At 41.2% G+C, this 20,294-nt stretch overlaps 1 protein-coding gene across 5 annotated transcripts in view; it reads left to right on the top strand.

Annotated features, from left to right (window-relative positions):
- The window catches only part of LOC131937312 (neuroglian), an 81,754-nt gene that overhangs the window by 20,999 nt on the left and 40,461 nt on the right, over positions 1-20,294 (top strand). For 2 of the 5 annotated variants that reach the window (XM_059294603.1, XM_059294598.1), the window contains exon 3: positions 17,051-17,258. The gene's annotated coding sequence lies outside the window, so the exon portion shown is untranslated. Of the gene's footprint in view, positions 1-6,550; positions 6,630-14,998; positions 15,206-17,050; positions 17,259-20,294 lie in introns of those variants that run through there. The other 3 variants (XM_059294601.1, XM_059294600.1, XM_059294599.1) reach the window with 3 other exon arrangements.

Genomic DNA, 20,294 nt, shown 5'->3' with positions numbered 1-20,294 from the left:
TTGTGGCCGCGACAACCCAGGTTCGAATCCTGGTCGCTCAAGATTTTTTTAGTCCGTGTATTTATAAACACTTAGTCAATTCATACTTAATCAAGTCATTAGATAAAGTAGAAAATAAACTATATAGAAAACTTTTTTAAAAACCACGTTTTTCATGTGTAGCAACGGACTAAAAAGGAGAAAATAAAATACTTAAAAAAAACTTTTTAAAAAACCACGTTTTTCTTGTGGACTAAAAAGTAGAAAATAACTATTTACATACATTTGATGACAAAAAACGTGGGTCGGGCAGATGGGTCGGGAAATTTGATGGTGAACGTACCCACGTTTTTTGTCATCAAATGTATGTAAATAGTTATTTTCTACTTTTTAGTCCACAAGAAAAACGTGGTTTTTTAAAAAGTTTTTTTTAAGTATTTTATTAAAAATTACTTTCATTTTTAAATTTCCGTTGTTGATGTTTCAATTTAGCTATTGTCATCCCAGAACTATCGTCGCAGTTTATCCCGTTTCCTTTACAATATGAATGATTTTTTCTGTCTACCTTCATGAGTGAAACACGATAGAAGCGTTGAGCTGTTATGGCGCCATGGGTAGAACGTCTAGCCATCTGTGTTTGCGTGTCTCAAGTCACAGAACTATCATTGTCTCGTTTACTGTCTCCGCCTGATTGGCGTGTATAGGGGAAACTTTCCTCCTCCCTGCACGAATCTAGACTAGTTGGGTCTCGTTTGGCTTATGGAATTTTGGGTTGTTGGCTCATGGGACCATCGAATGTGGTGTCTCTTTTTGCTTGGGGGACCCTTGTATGTGGAGTCGCGTTTTTTTGTCAGAAAACCTTGAATTTGGGGTCTCGTTTCGCTGTGGGACCCTTTAAAGTTTTTTTTTTTGCGTTTTTTTTTTTTTTTTGAGTCAGAAAACCTTGAATTTGGGCTCGCTTGACCCTCGTGTGTGGAGGTATGAGGTCACTGAGCGTGTTGATATTTGAAAGGCTCATCTATTAGCCCACGGATGAAGAGAAGTTTTGGTTTACTTTTTATATTTGTAGACCGATAGGTCAGCCTGACCTACATTGGACGGCCTTGAGGCTTCCGGCATTGGTTTAAATTATTGATGACCAATTGCACGGATGCACGATGTGTGGTTAGAATACTGCAGGTAAAATCTGTACCTATGTTTGCGTAGCATTATTTTGAAAAGATGTTCATGGGGTTATCCATTACTGTGGTCTTGTAGCTCTACAAACCCTCACCAATTTATGAGGCATTTTGAGAATAATGATAATTATAATTAGACAGCTTAAGTATTAGTTCCAGTATGAAACATTGGTTTTATCTTAATAACTTTTTACCTATTTCCTTGTACTTAACATGGCTTGTTGATTCTGAAACACACACACAAAAAATTACTACTCAAAACTCGGTCATAGTCCTGTGGGAACTATAGCAACCCTACATGATACCTTGGTGAGCACAAGTCCCATGCACGTGAAACCCTACCCTGTGTGTTTGGTATGGTTTCTACCAGCCTATTCGGGCTTCTGGTCCAACAGGCTCTCAGCGGAGGGCCGGATATCCATGCTGATTGTAGGGATCAAATGGTATTAGCAGTAGGCCGGACGGAAAATACTGGGGGGTGGGGATGGGTACATACTGGGAATCAATATGTCATTTAGACGCTGGTTCGTTGTCTGGTTGTGCAGGTATTAGGAATCTGTATGTCATCAGGACAAAATTGGGGTCGGATACTTAAGATATTTATGTAATCAGTTGGTCATTTGGACGCTAGTTCGTTGTTTGGTTGTACAGGTATTTGTAAGGAATCTGTATGTCATCAGGACAAAATCGGTGTCGGATACTTAAGATATTTATGTAATCAGTTGGTCATTTGGACGCTGGTTCGTTGTCTGGTTGTACAGGTATTTGTAAGGAATCTGTATGTCATCAGGACAAAATGGGTGGCTGATACTTAAGATATTTATGTAATCAGTTGGTCATTTGGACGCTGGTTCGTTGTCTGGTTGTACAGGTATTTGTAAGGAATCTGTATGTCATCAGGACAAAATCGGTGGCTGATACTTAAGATATTTATGTAATCAGTTGGTCATTTGGACGCTGGATCGATTGATGGCATGCTGCGACCTTTATGTTGAAGATAGATTTAGTAACAGGTGTCGGGTGTGGATCGTGGAAGCCGTCTTAAGAAAGGGAGAAACCTATTCTTTTAAGTGAGAACTATTCAACATGCGTTGGTAGTCCAAATATTGAGTTCTTACAGCATTGTTAAAAATAATTAATTGCTGTTGTTGTATAAGCTTGCAAGTGGTTTTCGTGGAAATACCTGCCAAGGAATATACACTGCAAAATCAGATTCTATTTTCATATTAAGTTCTAGTGATCACTTGGCTTTGTGTTGTCTGATAGCTATCGGACAATTGTGCCGCAAACATAGTATCAACAAGCGTTTAAAATCTCAAGATTTATTTCCTTATTTACTGGCCAGTCACAGGTTTTATTGCTGTATTTTAGCAAGCTGTCGTGTTTGATTCTGCCTAATCTATTGCCCACTGACACATACTTGTCCCAGGATTGTTCTAGCTCTACTTTACGTGTTCGCGCACCGTTCCCACGTCGAAGCTATGTGCTTTCATGCGTCAAGCATTGAAGAACTCGTTTTATAGCTTTGCAATCAGACATGCATACACAAAGTTGATTGTACATGATAGCTAGGGGGAAGGGGTGAAGTGAGGTTCAGACCGGCCGCATTTCTTTATAATTTAACAGCGGCAGATCAAGCCCCACCCCTTTTATAAATTCATATGTATGTGAATGGGGGATTTGTATGGTGTGGTAGCATAATAGAGAATCTGTTTAAAAGCGGGGGAGTTTGGTAACTACGCCGCTAGCTACATTCTGGAACATGATAACCTAATCCAGTATCATACGCCTGGCTGTGTCTCTCCCCCTGATCACAATCCAGACTCCAGTCGCATTACGTAATGTCGTCTAATTGTTGATCACATTCCTCCGTGGGTGTGTGTGTAATTGCATGGACCGTTTGGCACACGTCTAGTTTTCACGTCGCTAACCTTCCAGATCGCCCGTCCCCGTGAATAGGCCAGCCACGGTGGGGGATGGCCGATGGATTATTTACCTACAGATATCCCACGTCAGTGACAACACGCCAGAATCGTATCGTGTCCGCCATGATTAATTTATACGATCAATCTTAGTAATAAAAACAGATGGATGCAATATTTAGTTCATTTACTAAACGGGCTTTAGGGAAGAGAAGGGTTGGGGGAAGGTGTTTATAAATAATCAATACTAGCCCCATGCATCCGACCCTTGAACTGCATCAATTATCATGTGTTGCTGGAACGCTGCGACCACACAGCCATACCCGGCGTATCGTGTATCTCATAGCGTGGCTTGGCTAGTGGTCGATAGCCCCAGCTTTACTCTTTTACTATCGATTTTCTCTCTCTCTCTCTCTCTCTCTCTCACACGCAGGCTATTCCTCTTCCTCCTCGTAGACCGGTATCGTCTGAATCATCGCATTCATCTCCCCGAGTTATTCATCGGAGGGATTTCTTCCGTCTTCCCCGCCCAGCGTCATGTGAATCATCTTGCGTCCTTCAATAAAAATGTCACCGTCGTGTTTTCTGCCGAATGCTCCTGGTAAACGGCCGTCATGAGAGGCGAAGATAAAAAAAAACTAGACAGGAAACGGGGTTTTGAGGCAGATTTTGATTGATTTGTTCTTTCTGTCTCCTTAGAAAAACGTTTTGACTTGGGAGAAAAAAAAGTTTTCGAACATTTTTGCGGACACGAAGCATGGTTTATAAGACCACTCTAGGGCCTAACAAAGTTATCTTAGATCTGTTTTTAAAAAGATCTGTTTTTAACAACTAATAAAACATAAAATGCCTCTTAAGAAAACATAAAATGCACCCCCTTCAACATTTCAACCAACAAAGACATGCACATCACAACGAACTAGACTCGTGTTACACTAGGCTAAAAAAAAAAAGATTAAGCTGCAATAGAATTTCTCTAATTGAATGAAGCTCCCAATCCTAAAATAGATGAATTTCCTTGGAGATCCGGCAACCTGACCCCCCGAGGACACATCGTCAATGTAAAGTTTCCGTGTGCCGAGATTGTCCTGAGTCATGCTCACGAATTCCGTCACCACCGCCTCACTGGCTTATTGCTGTATATTATGTGATCGGTTTTTTTTTCTCTCTTGCTAACACCGCGGATGAGTATTTTGTATTCAAACGCGTTTATTCCAATTCTTTCGCAATCACGATTCATCATCTTCTAGAATTGATTATCCCTCCTCCCACCCTACTCCTTATAGTTTGGGTTTTTGGTAGTGTTGAGTAAATAGGATGCGAATGTTTTTTTTGTGTGTGTGGTTGCGTGATGTTGATGAAATATCTTAGACGCATAAAACCAAATGGATAGGGCTGAGATAATCTTTATTCGCTTGTTATGATGGCAGTGTTTTCTTTACTCGCTTACAGTTTTTGCCATCCATTAATTCAGTGGCCTCCGAGGTTCAGAAAAATTAATAGCATTTTGAATATATTGAGTAGTATTTTTGTAGAGAAGGCTCCGTTATCACATTTTTTAAGATACTCATAAAACTTTGTTTCAAAATCACAACATTGAATTTTTTAAAACTGGGGTTATTTTGAGTACTGGCTAAAAATAATATTTTTTGTGACATATTTGTTTGATAAAGTAGGTCGCTGTGACGCACCGATATGTGGAACACTGTCCAGTTCCATGGCGCCAGGAAACGCGGGGGTTCCTTACGTACGTGAGCTACCATCCCTCTCTCTGACCTTCTCGAGCCGGTAACTAATTGGGTGCCGGTCAACGTTCTGGGAGTGTGGCTTTAGTACATAAAGTACACAAAGTACACCACGAGTGAGTTCATGAATAGAGGCATTTACATTTAAAGTAAGGTTTATTCTTTTCAATGGAAACATTTTACAACTACTTCCTTCACTGAATATAATAAACTGTTTTTAAATTAAATTAATTTCAATTTAATCGCTTGCACTTAAGAGAAACATCTGCGGCTATTGCCATTTCTTCAAACGATCATAATTCATATGAGTTAAAATTATTAAAAAACAGATACCTAGATTGTTATTTTATTAAACCCTAGTATGCTGTATGCGATTTGATGAATTATAAAGTGCGCATTGTTTAGTTTGCAAAACCCGCCTGATTTGTAATGTATAGCGGTGAACAAAATAACCCGTCACTTCAAGATGTCACAATGTTTACGAGGTGTAAAAGCGAGATGTACACTGGTACATGTACTCTCTGTTCCAATTAAGATTTTTTTATTTTGTCACATGTTATGCCGTCCTGCATATGGTAAGTCAAATTGTACACGGTTGTGTCATCTTGCACATGGTATGACATCTGGCTTATGATATGGCAGCTTGCACTTGATGACATCTTGCTCGTTGTAAACACCTTGCACGTAATATGACACCTTATACATATGACATCTTGTATCATCTAACATTCCATTTTGCATTATATGGCATTCCATTCTGCATCTTTTAACATAGTTCTTGCATCTTCTGACATTCCATCTTAATCTTCTCTCATGCCATCTTGCGCGGTGGACATCATGCATCAAAAACTTTGCACTCTACGCATTTCATATCATTAGAGAGTAAAACGATTGTTTGCTGATATTAATACACGAGTGAAAACAATTAATATAAAAAAAAAACACCACCCCCTGGGTCTGGGATGGAGGTGATGAGTCACGTGACGCTAGCACGATAACATCAGTCGATAGCAGGTAAACAATAGAAGGGCTCTGTTCTAGGGCCAGGATGTTGGGCTCTCGCTGGGCAGGCCTACATCAAAAGGTGGCTCGGCGCTTTCATGCTGCTTAGAAAAGCTTCGGTCAGACATCGGATTGCAGGGTTTTTAACTGTGGTTCTTGGTCTTTGTACTCTTGAACAAGTGTTAGTTTCACCGTCTTTATGGTAGTACCCCCGTCTTTATTGTAGTATCACTGTCTATATTGTACAAAAAAAACAACAAGGGTTCTGTTTGAACGTAGACTCCTTTGTACATTCCACATGATAGCTTTTAATAGGTTCTTGTTGTATTGCTCTGTTTACATTCCCAATCCCTGCTGCTTAGTCTTAACAGTCTCTTCTTACAAATTGCACTGTTGCTGCAATTATTCAAGGAGTTTCTCAGAAACACGACACCCGCATCTCTAGGGAAAAAAAATGCAATATCAAACGTACTGTAATCAAATTCCGGCATTACATATGCAATTAAAGAAACAATAACTGGCTGGCGTGTTAGTTAGGCCGCGTTATTGATTTCCGTTAAACCCAGGATATATTTGTACCGTCGCCAAGACCAGTGACCTATATCTATAGATGAGTGATTTCTGTTGACGGGCGGCGTGAGCACGCGAAGAACAACACGCCCGGCTCACGTTTCGCTCCTATTGACTCATTCCTTCACCGGCTTTCTTGGCCTTCGTCTCAGTATGTTCAACTTGCATGGAGCAGTTCTGTTTGGGACGTTTCGTGGGGATACTACATCGCGCGGAGGTGGAGCTGTCAGATTGTGAGTGCAGGGTCAATGTTGACATTTCGGTCGTCGGGATATTTTATTAAATATTTTATTCACTCACAAAATAACAGTGGTTTGACTGACGCGCATGTGTTAAGTTTAAAAAAAAAAGGCATGCGCTATTATTCGAAGAGGCGTCGATGTTGGGATCGTTGCATTTTATAGTTGTGAAATTAAAATGTTTCATATTTTCGTAAATAGATTGCCCGAGGATTCAAACAGTTACTTTACAGGTTCTAACCCCCCCCCCTAATTTATTAGTTATTACCTTATATTAACTGTAAGAAAAAAAAACAAGTACAATTTTTTGTAATAAATTCATTAGACATATCCAAGAATTTGACTTTTTTTTTCGCCGAGGTAGAAAACAAACAACAGTAGAATATTACTTTTTAAAAATCCATTAGTACTGCTCATGTGACAAAAAACGTATACAGGACATTTACCCTCTTACTGTATTTGGTACCCTAGGACAGTGTTTGATTTCTCTGTTAACATTAATTTCCAGCCGTCCCCCCTTTGATCCCCAGATTTTTCTGTTAACATTCATGTCCATCGTCCCCCTTTGATCCCCAGATTTCTCTGTTAACATTAATGTCCATCCTTCCCCCTTTGATCCCCAGATTTCTCTGTTAACATTAATGTCCATCCTTCCCCCTTTGATCCCCAGATTTCTCTGTTAACATTAATGTCCATCCTTCCCCCTTTGATCCCCAGATTTCTATGTTAACATTAATGTACATCCGTCCCCAGTACAATCCCCAGATTTCTCTGTTAACATTCATGTCCAGCCGTCCCCCTTTACCCCCAAGATTTATGTCCAACCTGCCCTACCCCATAGACCCCCCCACAGATTTCTCTGTTAACATGTATGTCCAGCGTGCCCCCTTAGACCCCCCCCCCCCTCCAGATTTCTCTGTTAACATTAATGTCCAGCCGTCCCCTTTTGACCCTCAGATTTCTCTGTTAACATTAATGTCCAGCCGTCCCCCACTGCGCCCCGTGAGAGCCGTGCTATGGGCACGTCCCTTATCGAATTCTCGCCTCACTCGGCCACTGATTGTCTCGAGCTGATAACAACCCGAGGCCCATAGAAACGTGGTTAGTTTCCAGTCTGTGTGGGGGATGTGTTTTCATGTGTTTGGACAGGGCTTTGAGTTGCTTCCTGGGGCGGGGTGGTGGAATGGTTAGCGTTTTGCTGCTAACCCGAAAGTCTCGAGTTCGGATCTCGGACCGGGGTTGTGATTGCAGGATGGCCCTGAGTGCACTCAGCTCTTGTGGGAACTCGATTGTCGTGGGTTACCGTATGGGTCATGGGTTACAGTATTGGGTCACCGTATTGTTTCATGCATCGTTTGACTAATGTTAGCTTGGGTGTCTCTGTCCGAAGGTTGAGCGACTATGTCACCGTGTCATTTCTTCTTCCGGGAATTTCCGTCAGCTGTCTATTCAGTTGAAAGAAAGCACGGAAGGTACAACAATTAGGTGTTATGGTTAGTTCAGTTTAGCTTCCTAGTGGGTTTTAGGCCGCCGACATGAGCTTTCCTGGGTTGCCGATTTCAAGCTTAGTTTCTCCAATTGTCCCTTCTTATGTACATTTTTACTTTCTCGTATATACGAAGTATAGAGAAAGTCTTGTAATCGTGCAAAAAAAAAAAATCGAGATTTTTGCAAATCTCGACGTTTTGCATCTCACTGATACGGAAAAACATAATTTTGCAATCTTGTCCGTATGTCTGTGTGTCTGTGTGTGTGTCTGTGTGTGTGTGTGTCCGTGTGTAAACACGATAACTTGAGTACCGTTACAGCTAGGTTGATGAAATTTCATATATAAGTATTTTATCAAAATCGTAGATCCGTATCAACTTTTGAGCGATTTCTGACAACCGGAAGTGGTACTTTTTCTACTTTGAATTTTTCAAAAGCCTATAACTTGAGTACTATTTCAGATAGATAAATGAAATTTCACATGTAAGTAAAAGATCTAATTCTCTACCTTCTGTTAAATTTTGAGTAATTTCCGTTGACCGGAAGTAGTAATTTACGCTACTTCCGATTTCTCAAAAAACTAATGTAAATTTTTAAAGTAATAATAATATTGCGCACTATTATGCGCTTTTTTATTTCGCGTTCACTTGGTGTGCAATTAATTTGTCTACGAGATTTTATTCTATTTTTAAAACTTTAAGTATTTAAAATGGATTAAAAATCATGTCTATAGCCCGAGTTCCCATCCCCTGTTATTTTATATAAGAATATTCGAGAAAGTTTAGGGGAGATCACTCCCGGTTTATTTAGTAAGAGAATGTGTCGTGTTTACTGAACCGCATTTAATCTTGGTTCAGCAGTAACAAGCTTGTTTCAGATAAGTATATATAAAAAATTTGTAGTGATATTTCCACCCCATCAAAATGACCCCCACCGACCCAACCTTCGATGTATGTAGCGATGTTTCTACCACCGTAAAGTGACCCCCCCAACAGACCTAACCCGAGATGTCTGTAGTGTAGTGATGCCCCCCCCCCAATCAAAGTGCTCCTCCCCCCCCCACCGACCTAACCTACGATGTCTGTGGTGATGTTTCTACCACCGTAAAGTGACCCCCCCCCACCGACCTAACCCGCAGTGTCTATAGTGATGTTTCTACCACCGTAAAGTGACCCCCCCCCCACCGACCTAACCCGCAGTGTCTATAGTGATGTTTCTACCACCGTAAAGTGACCCCCCCCACTGACCCACGATGTCTGTTGTGATGTTTCCACCCCATCAAAGTGCCCCTGCCCCCCTCCCCCCACCGACCTCACCCGCAATGTCTGTAGTGATGTTTCTACCACCGTAAAGTGACCCCCCTCCCACCGACCTAACCCACGATGTCTGTATTGATGTTTCTACCACCGTAAAGTGACCCCCCCACCGACCTAACCCACTATGTCTATAGTGATGTTTCTACCACCGTAAAGTGACCCCCCCCCCACCGACCTAACCCGCAATATCTGTAGTGATGTTTCTACCACCGTAAAGTGACCCCCCCCACCGACCTAACCCACTATGTCTGTAGTGATGTTTCTACCACCGTAAAGTGACCCCCCACCCCCCCCCCACCGACCTAACCCACTATGTCGGTAGTTATGTTTCTACCACCGTAAAGTGACCCCCAACCGACATGACCCAAGATGTCTGTTGTGATGTTTCTACCACCGTAAAGTGACCCCCCCCACAGACCTAACCCGCAATGTCTGTGGTGATGTTTCTACCACCGTAAAGTGACCCCCCCCCCCCACTGACCTAACCCACGATGTATGTAGCGATGTTTCTACCACCGTAAAGTGACCCCCCCCCCCACTGACCTAACCCACGATGTATGTAGCGATGTTTCTACCACCGTAAAGTGACCCCCCCCCACTGACCTAACCCACGATGTATGTAGCGATGTTTCTACCACCGTAAAGTGACCCCCCCCCCACTGACCTAACCCACGATGTATGTAGCGATGTTTCTACCACCGTAAAGTGACCCCCCCCCACTGACCTAACCCACGATGTATGTAGCGATGTTTCTACCACCGTAAAGTGACCCCCCCCCACTGACCTAACCCACGATGTATGTAGCGATGTTTCTACCACCGTAAAGTGACCCCCCTCCCACTGACCTAACCCACGATGTATGTAGCGATGTTTCTACCACCGTAAAGTGACCCCCCCCCACTGACCTAACCCACGATGTATGTAGTGATGTTTCTACCACCGTAAAGTGACCCCCCCCCCACTGACCTAACCCACGATGTATGTAGCGATGTTTCTACCACCGTAAAGTGACCCCCCCCCACTGACCTAACCCACGATGTATGTAGCGATGTTTCTACCACCGTAAAGTGACCCCCCCACTGACCTAACCCACGATGTCTGTAGTGATGTTTCTACCACCGTAGTGACCCCCCACCGACCTAACCCACGATATCTGTAGTGATGTTTCTACCACCGTAAAGTGACCCCCCACTGACCTAACCCACGATGTATGTAGCGATGTTTCTACCACCGTAAAGTGACCCCCCCCCACTGACCTAACCCACGATGTCTGTAGTGATGTTTCTACCACCGTAAAGTGACCCCCAGCATTGACCGAACAAACCACTCACCACCTACGGTGACTTGACGTTAATAAAGTGCTCCATTTTCTCCCAGTTGAATAGCCACTGGTCCATTTGGTCCACGCGCAAGTTTTCCCGCCTCAACGCGTCACTAACGCGTCACAAACACGTGACTGTTTTTTTCCCTTAGGCACTACGGGTGAACGTCTTGTGTTGAGATCGGTTACTAGTGCTACCGTTGGCGGTTTTGTCAAATGACGAGAATGAACAAATTAATAAAAAAAAACGTGTACGCAGTAGTTTTGTAGCACCTTTGAAACGTAAGGCTTTCTCATGCTCCAACAAAACACGTCTGCTCTAAAACCACTTTGGATGTGCATTATCTCGCAGCCAAACATCCATTAACTCCGCTAGCCTAATGTAGAAGATGCACCTCGGTTGTTTTTTTTCCATGAGGTTTTTTTCTTTTTTAAAATCTCCATTATATTGATTTTCTTTCTTGATTATTTTTGTTTTAAAAAAATTATTTTTGGCTTTGCCTAATTTTTTTTTTTCCTTTTAAAATTAACCACGGGGAGAATTCTCATTAAATATTTAATGACATATTTCCTCTTTAAAATGTCACTAGTCATTTAAAAACCAACAAATTAATTGTATGCTTTCTTTTTCTGAAAGGAAATTAAAAAAAAAGCAAAATGTCCAAATAATGTTTTCCCAAACGTTTTAGTATTTTGGACAAAAATGTAAAGGACTCAGTGCATTTATTAATGAAGGCAGTGGCACCAACCACCAGTATTTTACACGTCCGCTCAGACAAATATTCTAGCCCGACCCAGTTAGATTACATCTTCACGAGAAAGAAGCTTCAACACGTAGAGTGACCAGAGATGTGATTCACCCCCCCCCCCCCCTCCCCGCCCTTTTCCCATCTCCAGCAGACAGTAATGACACTTTACTTCCTTGGACCAAAAATAGCCTACCCGTCGAGCTTTGTAATATCATTAACTTTCTTCATCTGATCACAATCATTAGTTTCGATACTATGCTACATATTTTAAAATATATTTTTAAAACATGCGTTGATTTAAATAATACATTACTAAGTTGAAGTTTGTTTTTAGAATCGAAAAAAAAAACCCTATTGCAATGATATCCGATTTAAAAGAAGCATACACACTTATGTTTAAAGCATGTTAAAAAATATAATTACCTGCAATTATTTAAAAACCAGCAAGCTTCAAGCGCAGGAGAACAAACAATATGATTAGACCAAAAATACAAAACCTCTTCCTTTGATGTCTAGTAGGCGCCAGGATACAATTCCATTACAATCTTTTTTTATTCTTTTTAAATCAATCTTTTTTTTATTCCGACGAAGCATTTTCCCCATTGTTTTATTTTTCTTTTTTTCTTTCTTTTCCTAACCTCTATCCTGCATTATAAAAAAAAATCAGTTAAACATAGGTGATTCTCCCACCAGATGTAAAAAAGAACGAACATCTCCTAGTTCAGGCGTTAGCAACCTTTTCAAGCGGAAGAGCCAAAAGTTACAATTTTCAAAATTTCCCTGTTTTTAAAGAGCCACTAACATTTTTTTTTATTTCAAATATTTTTTTTTATTAAGATTATTAGTATTTGTGCAAGGAGCTGGAGAGCCGCATCTTGATATCAAAAGAGCCGTATGCGGCTCGCGAGCCGCAGGTTGCCGACCCCTGTCCTAGTTCAATGTACTGAGCCCATCCATTCCATATGTTGCCACCTTTACTAATAAGTACAACATCAATTTGAACACATTGATTTAATTCATAACTAAATAACCATGGGGCTGTATGCGTCACGTGTCAACAAAACAATCTGGGGCATTGGATATGTTTAATGTATACGCTGCTGGTTATATAGGCGTGGATGATGAGATAATCTTGTGTTGCACACATTTCTATCTGGGTATTCGTTCTCTTTGCTAATAATCGATTCTTGGGGGGAAATGGTTACATATATATCCAGAAATAGTAAAAAATAAATATACTCGCTGCCCTCGGTATCGTAGTGCTGAGAATCGTGGGTGAGTCGTAGACTGTGCTGATCAATACCTTACTGGCAGTAGAGAAAAGAATGAGTCAAGCGTTGTGTTATCGATCTGACGGGCGCAACCCACACGAGAACAGCCCCATCACGCGGCACGCTTTACAGAGGTCTGTTCTGTGTGGTCCGGCGCTAGCGTTTTGCCTGATTTAAGGGAATATAAGACACTCGTTAAATGTAGAAGTATAACGGAAAATAAGACACTGTTTAAATGTATACATGTAAGGAAATATAATACACTGGTTAAATGTATACGTGTAAGGGAATATTACACTGGTTAAATGTATACATGTAAGGAAATATAATACACTGGTTAAATGTATACATGTAAGGAAATATAATACACTGGCTAAATGTATACATGTAACGGGAAATAAGACATTGTTAAAATTATATACGACACTGGTAAATGTATATACGTAAGGGAATGTAAGACGCTGTTTAAAATTATTCATGTAAGGGAATATAAAGTGGCACAATTTAAATGTAAACGTGTAAGAGAATATAAGGCACTGTTTAAAAGTGTATGTTTTTTCAAATGTTTCTAATTTATCCCATTACATATCAAGAACTTGACAGTTACATTTTTCTAATTCGAAATTTGTCTATTTATTAATATCGCAACGGGTTATACCATATAAATAATTATTAGTTTTTAATTACATGTATATGATTCATTTACAACCCCCTTTATCCAAGAGGTTGAATAGTATAGTTTATGATTAACTTAGTACCATATTCATATTCTAGAACTGCGCGTTTCGGCATAAAAAATATAGCATGTATATGGTTTTTATTAGCGTGTTTACAGCTTCATTACAAAACAATAGTGAAACCCACGTCATGGTTTAAACTACCCGGCAGGTCGCTGTATGTCACCACGACCTTGTAACGTAAATAACATTTTTATATCCCCGCGTGTTTTAGCTTTGACGTGCTAAAATTTTGTAAATGTCCTCTTTTATTTTTTAAACTGATTTTCTCCACATTCTTGTGTTCCGGCAGCTAATGAGGTCTATAAGTGGTTGTTGAGTTACGCATATTGTTCTGTGAACTCGTTGCCACGAAACGGTAGCTCGCCAAGGGCAATATAACCATTATGATAGAGCATAATGGGGTAGTGTGTTATCATCGTTGTGTTAGGGGGGGGGGGGGATATTGTGAGTACATTATTAGTGGTGTGTGGGCTTGTGTGTGAACATATTAAAGGGTGTATTGTCGTGTGTGAGCACACTATAGGTGTGTGTTGACGTGTATCTGTGACTCTATAGTGATGTGTTGGTGTGTGTGAGCACACTGTAGGGGTGTATTGGCATGTGTGATAACACTATATGTGTATTTTGGCGTGTGTGTGTGTGCACACTATAGTGATGTGTTGGTGTGTGTGAGCACACAATAGTGGTGTGTTGACGTGTATTTGTGAGATAGAGAACATAATTGTCTTGAAAGTCTGCACTTGTGTGTTTGTGCATATTATTGTGGTGTGTCGACGTGTGTGTGTGACCACATACTTTTGTTGGCGTGTGTATGTGTACGTTATAGTGGTGTATTGGCTTGTGTTAGCCAGAGCTTATTATATTTAGCTATTACTTCCGCTGGTAATCAACATTGTTTCTACCAGTCTTCTATACTAATATTTAGTATTTTCCAACCCTTAAGGTTTTTAAAAAAAATTCGTTCAGTAAAGAACATGTTGGAGATTCCCTCCAAGTTATTCTTATAATACGGAATTTAAAACTATCTTCGTATCTATGTCTATTTTTAACTGATGATAAAAGAGATAAAATACCAAAATGTGCTGATTTCCCGAAATGAGAAATTACTGCCTTAAAATGCGTAATCTCACCCCCCCCCCTCTTTCGCACGTATGGAACCGAATGACGCAACCACAACGCGCAGACAACTCTATGACGCACTCGGGCTTCTGATATATAGAACTGTTTACTACAGTTCCCAGTCCTGCGATCTTGATTCCAGAGTTACCGTTCTTAAAAAGCGGCGACTTATTTTTAGAACATTGGGATACTGGGAACTCTCGAGGTAAAATTCTTTTCTTATTCCCACGAAAACGCGTCTCGGGCGAACCCAACTGTTCCAGCATCGGTTCCGATTCCCCGCGTGGTCGTGTCCGACACCGTCTAAAAAATTGTCGAACACAACGGCATTGTTGGACTGGCTCTAACCGGGGGAGGGCTGCGATGTCCTTGTTGTATGCATATTTCCAGCGCCGTGCTCAGCCACTAGGCGTGTGCATGTCGGCTGTTACTGCATGTTGCTGAGGCGGGGAACACAAGGCCATGCCTCTCTGCTGCTCCCGTCAATCGCTCTATTTCTATTGGATTTTAGCTTTAACGTAAATCTTTTCTTTTTTACGTGTTCTTAAAATATACACATCCAGAAGGTATGTGGCCGATTTTGTGTGCAGTTTTGGCTACATGAGCTTACGTTTGTTACTGTGTATAAACATTATATATATATATATATATATATATATATATATATATATATATATATATATATATATATATATATATATATATACATCGGTTAAACATGTAGACTAGCTTAGAAGCTAATGTGTTTTTGGGTACTTTGTATTATTTACAAGAGATTTCATAAGAATTAGATCATCTTTCAGTGATGTAATTAATTAAAAATATAAAGAATTATTTTAATTCAGAAAGCAGTGATAAATTAGGCGTGGAAAATACAAGATCCCCCGCATAATTTGGTGTACTATTATCTCTAAGTGGACTAGCATTTAAACGTGGTTTGTTAAAAAAAAAGATCTGTGTCAAATAGCGCTTAAGTGTCGCTGGCAACAGGAAGAGCGGAATTATCAGGGTGGACGGGGCAGGAAGTTCCTAACTGTCAGGTGGTTGTGGTTCTCTGCAGCAGCCGACAGGGCTGTACCGGCACCGTGTAGAAGCGTTACATAGCTACACCCTGTTGGGGTAAGTCGCTCGGGGCTCGCCGGGTTACTGCTGTAAAGTGTAGCCTGTTTGCTTAGCGGGTTACTGCAGTAAAGTGTAGCCGGGTTACTGCAGTAAAGTGTAGCCTGTTTGCTCAGCGGGTTACTGCAGTAAAGTGCTAGCACGCAGGGTTACTGCTGTAAAGTGCTAGCACGCAGGGTTACTGCAGTAAAGTGCTAGCACGCAGGGTTACTGCTGTAAAGTGCTAGCACGCAGGGTTACTGCTGTAAAGTGCTAGCACGCCGGGTTACTGCTGTTTAGTGTTAGCACGCAGGGTTACTGCTGTAAAGTGCCTTGTTAGCACGCGGGTTACTGCAGTAAAATATAGCCAGTTTGCTCAGCGGGTTACTGCAGTAAAGTGTCTTGTTCGGAGCCAGACGGGTTACTGCAGTAAAGTGCTAACCCATCGGGTTACTACAGTATACTGCTAGTGCGCCGGGTTACTGCAGTAAAGTGCTAACCCATCGGGTTACTACAGTATACTGCTAGTGCGCCGGGTTACTGCAGTAAAGTGGTAGCACGCTGGGTTACTGCAGTAAAGTGTCTTCTTCTGAGCCAGCCGGGTTACTCCAGTAAAGTGCCTTGCTAGCACGCGGGTTACTGCAGTAAAATAGAACTCCTGGTTACTGCAGTAAAGTTTCTCATTCGGAGCGCACGGGGTTACTGCATTAAAGTGTCTCTTTAGCTCACCGGGTTACTGCAGTAAAGTTCACTCGTTAGCACATCTGGGTACTGTAGTAAAGTGTCGTCATTTAACTGTGACTCACACATGGACTTAATATTGTCATTCTATTGGATTTGTGTTTGTAAAATGTGCTGGTGATTACCTCGGCGTGTTCTTGGTTGATTGCAATAGAAGGAAAAAACAATTTCACAGCAATTGAAATAGCAGGAAATGTAGATTTTTAAAGCTCAATCACTGACTTCTGGCGGATAAAGAACGTGTTTGAAATGTTAGTGTAGAGACTAGATAAGGGCAGTGTATCATTCAATACAGCTGTTACTTTATGATAGCTGGAGTGTATTTTGTTAAAACGCGTTGTAGTTACCAAATGTAGAAGTACAACTAAAGTTGTTTTCGTTACATATTTTATGCTTAATCATTTTTATTTTACAATGCCGATATTATTAGAAATATATTAGTTTTTGTAATCTGACATTATATAAAAATAGCTTAGGTAAAATAGTTCCTTAAAAAAAAAAACAAAAAAAAAAACGCACACATACCTAAACTATAAAATAAATGCTGTTTTGTTTCTTTTATTTACCTATAGGAATGACACTATCTAGAACTAGACAGTAGTGCCTTCTGTTTCACTTCTGTTTGGATTATAAAGCTGGAAACTTTCCTTATATAACTCTTCATTCCGATGGATTACATTTTTTCCAGTGGATAGAATAAACATCTGGATTAATAAAGTGCCTCTTGTTGGAGAACAAGTGCCGGTTCGTGGGATTAACTGGATTATCTCCTCGTTTTAGGTGAGTCCGATTTTAATACATCTTTACCTAGTAGCATGGACCTAGTTGCTAGCACCTTAAACACCTGAGGTTGTTTTACCTACTACAGGTGTGTGTAGACAAAGGAGGGGGGGCGTATACAAGGATGTTCAAACAGACCGAAAGGTGCATGGCAATATTGTCAACTATTTGATGATGTTGTGAGTAGAGTTTTAGCCCCGAGGGACCAGTTGGCAAATCACACGTTGTTGATGCTGTTTGTGGTGGTAAAGACTGGTAGTAGTAGTGGCAGCAGTGGCAGCAGGCGGTATTTTGTGGTAATGTTGATAGTATGTTTCGGCGTGTGGTAGTAGTGGTAGTAGGTGGTAATGTTGATAGTATGTTTCGGCGTGTGGTAGTAGTGGTAGTAGGTGGTAATGTTGATAGTATGGTGTGGCATGTGGTAGTAGGTGGTAGCGTGTGGTAATGTTGATAGTATGGTGTGGTAGTAGGTGGTAGTGTGTGGTAATGTTGATAGTATGGTGTGGCGTGTGGTAGTAGGTGATAGCGTGTGGCAATGTTCATAGTATGGTGTGGCGTGTGGTAGTAGGTGGTAGCGTGTGGTAATTTTGATAGTATGGTGTGGCGTGTGGTAGTAGGTGGTAGCGTGTGGTAATTTTGATAGTATGGTGTGGCGTGTGGTAGTAGGTGGTAGCGTGTGGTAATTTTGATAGTATGGTGCGGCGTGAGGTATTAGTGGTAGTAGGTGGTAATGTTGATAGTATGGTGTGGCCTGTGGTAGTAGGTGATAGCGTGTGGCAATGTTCATAGTATGGTGTGGCGTGTGGTAGTAGGTGGTAGCGTGTGGTAATGTTGATAGTATGGTGCGGCGTGAGGTATTAGTGGTAGTAGGTGGTAATGTTGATAGTATGGTGTGGCCTGTGGTAGTAGGTGGTAGCGTGTGGTTGGCCTGTGGTAGTAGGTGGTAGCGTGTAGTAATGTTGATAGTATGGTGCGGCGTGAGGTATTAGTGGTAGTAGGTGGTAATGTTGATAGTATGGTGTGGCCTGTGGTAGTAGGTGGTAGCGTGTGGTTGGCCTGTGGTAGTAGGTGGTAGCGTGTAGTAATGTTGATAGTATTGTGTAGCGTGTGGTATTAGTGGTAGTAGGTGGTAGCGTTTAGAAAAATTGGTAGGATGCATGTGGTAATATTGTTAACTTGCAGTAATAGTGGATGTATGTGGTAAAAGTGGTAGTTCGTTGTAGCTAGTTGTTGTAGTGGTAGAGAGTGTAAAGAGTGTGTAGTAACTGTTCGCGTGTGGTAGTAGTTGTAGTGAGTACCAATAGTGCTAGCTTGTGCTAGTGGTGGTAGCGGTTCTGCTTATTTGTTACTACAGCTGATGTGAAGGTTAGAGTTATTTCGGTGGTTATTGTTACGTTTCTTAACCCGCGTAAAGAATTGCAGCATAATGCCTAACCACCTTAATACGATATTCCAGTTACCTGTAGAGCTGGATCGACTTTGAGACGAATTCGCGACTGTTGATTTAGATATTTAAATAATGCGCCAGTGATGCAAATGGAGTTTGCTAATCTTCAAATCTAAACATTTAAAATGTAATGTGTTTTCCCTTCTGACACCCCCCGGCCCCTGCCCTTCACACGGGCCTGTAAACTCCACAAACAGTAGGCGCTACGCCCCTTCTGGCTTCTCTCTGTCCTCAACTGTCTAATCTAGACCAGCCCTGCTGCGGATCAATATTTTATCCTATTACAGTGGTGCCACGCTAGCCGCTCACAGGCCAACCTCATATTTAAGTTGTCTGCCCCTCTCTGACCTTCGTGTGAGCCCTTGAAGCTGATTTTTTAGTTAGTCACTTGTCTTGGCTTTCTTTTCTGTTAGGATCTGTTCCACAGTAATTATCTTTAGACGAGTTTGTTGGTGTGACCCTCAATACAGTATGTAATAATACTTTGTATGAGGGAGAATAGTACTCGAGCTCATATGATATTGCTTGGTGGATACAGGAAACGTTAGCTTTAAGTTATAGGCTGTAAAGCTCTTCGTGCAGTTTATGCACTACTTAATGTGGATAGAGGAGCTTTGTTAAGGGGCTCAGAGCTGAACACCCGGAAGTCTTCGTTTAGTCTTGGTGTAGTCTTGGTGTAGTCTTTCTGTAGTCTTTGTGTATTCTTCCTCTAGTCTTGGTGTAGTCTTTCTGTAGTCTTTGTGTAGTCTTCCTCTAGTCTTGGTGTAGTCTTCCTGTAGTCTTTGTGTATTCTTCCTCTAGTCTTGGTGTAGTCTTTCTGTAGTCTTTGTGTAGTCTTCCTCTAGTCTTGGTGTAGTCTTGGTGTAGTCTTCCTGTAGTCTTTGTGTATTCTTCCTCTAGTCTTGGTGTAGTCTTTCTGTAGTCTTTGTGTATTCTTCCTCTAGTCTTGGTGTAGTCTTTCTGTAGTCTTTGTGTAGTCTTCCTCTAGTCTTGGTGTAGTCTTCCTGTAGTCTTTGTGTATTCTTCCTCTAGTCTTGGTGTAGTCTTTCTGTAGTCTTTGTGTAGTCTTCCTCTAGTCTTGGTGTAGTCTTGGTGTAGTCTTCCTGTAGTCTTTGTGTATTCTTCCTCTAGTCTTGGTGTAGTCTTTCTGTAGTCTTTGTGTATTCTTCCTCAAGTCTTGGTGTAGTCTTGGTGTCTTGTCTTCTGTGATTTGTTAGGAGTCATAGAGTAAACACAACTCTGATAGGTACCCGATCAAGTCAGCACAGGCAAGCTGGGCAAATTCTGGTGATACAAGCAAGAGCCTCGGTCATGTAAACACCAAATCCACTTAACTAGCCATGAAAATATACCATAAGTAACTGTTGTATCAAACCTTCAACATCGTGGCTTATAGACCTTGCTGCACCGAGTGCAAAAGTCACAGAGTAAACACAGCTCTGAGGAGTACCCATCCACGCCAGGAAATAGTAATGGAAGGGGCAAATTCTAGTGATACACTCAAACGTCTCGGTTATGTAAACATTAAATCCACTATGCCATAAGTTACTGTTGTATCAAACATGCAACATCGTGGCTTAGAGACCTTG

This window comes from Physella acuta, unplaced genomic scaffold (assembly GCF_028476545.2).
Source record: "Physella acuta isolate Inbredline_101_S28 unplaced genomic scaffold, ASM2847654v3 ptg000207l, whole genome shotgun sequence".
In the NCBI taxonomy this organism is placed as follows: domain Eukaryota; kingdom Metazoa; phylum Mollusca; class Gastropoda; family Physidae; genus Physella; species Physella acuta.
Note: the sequence above shows the minus strand (reverse complement) of the source record. Positions and strands in the feature narration are given on the sequence as shown.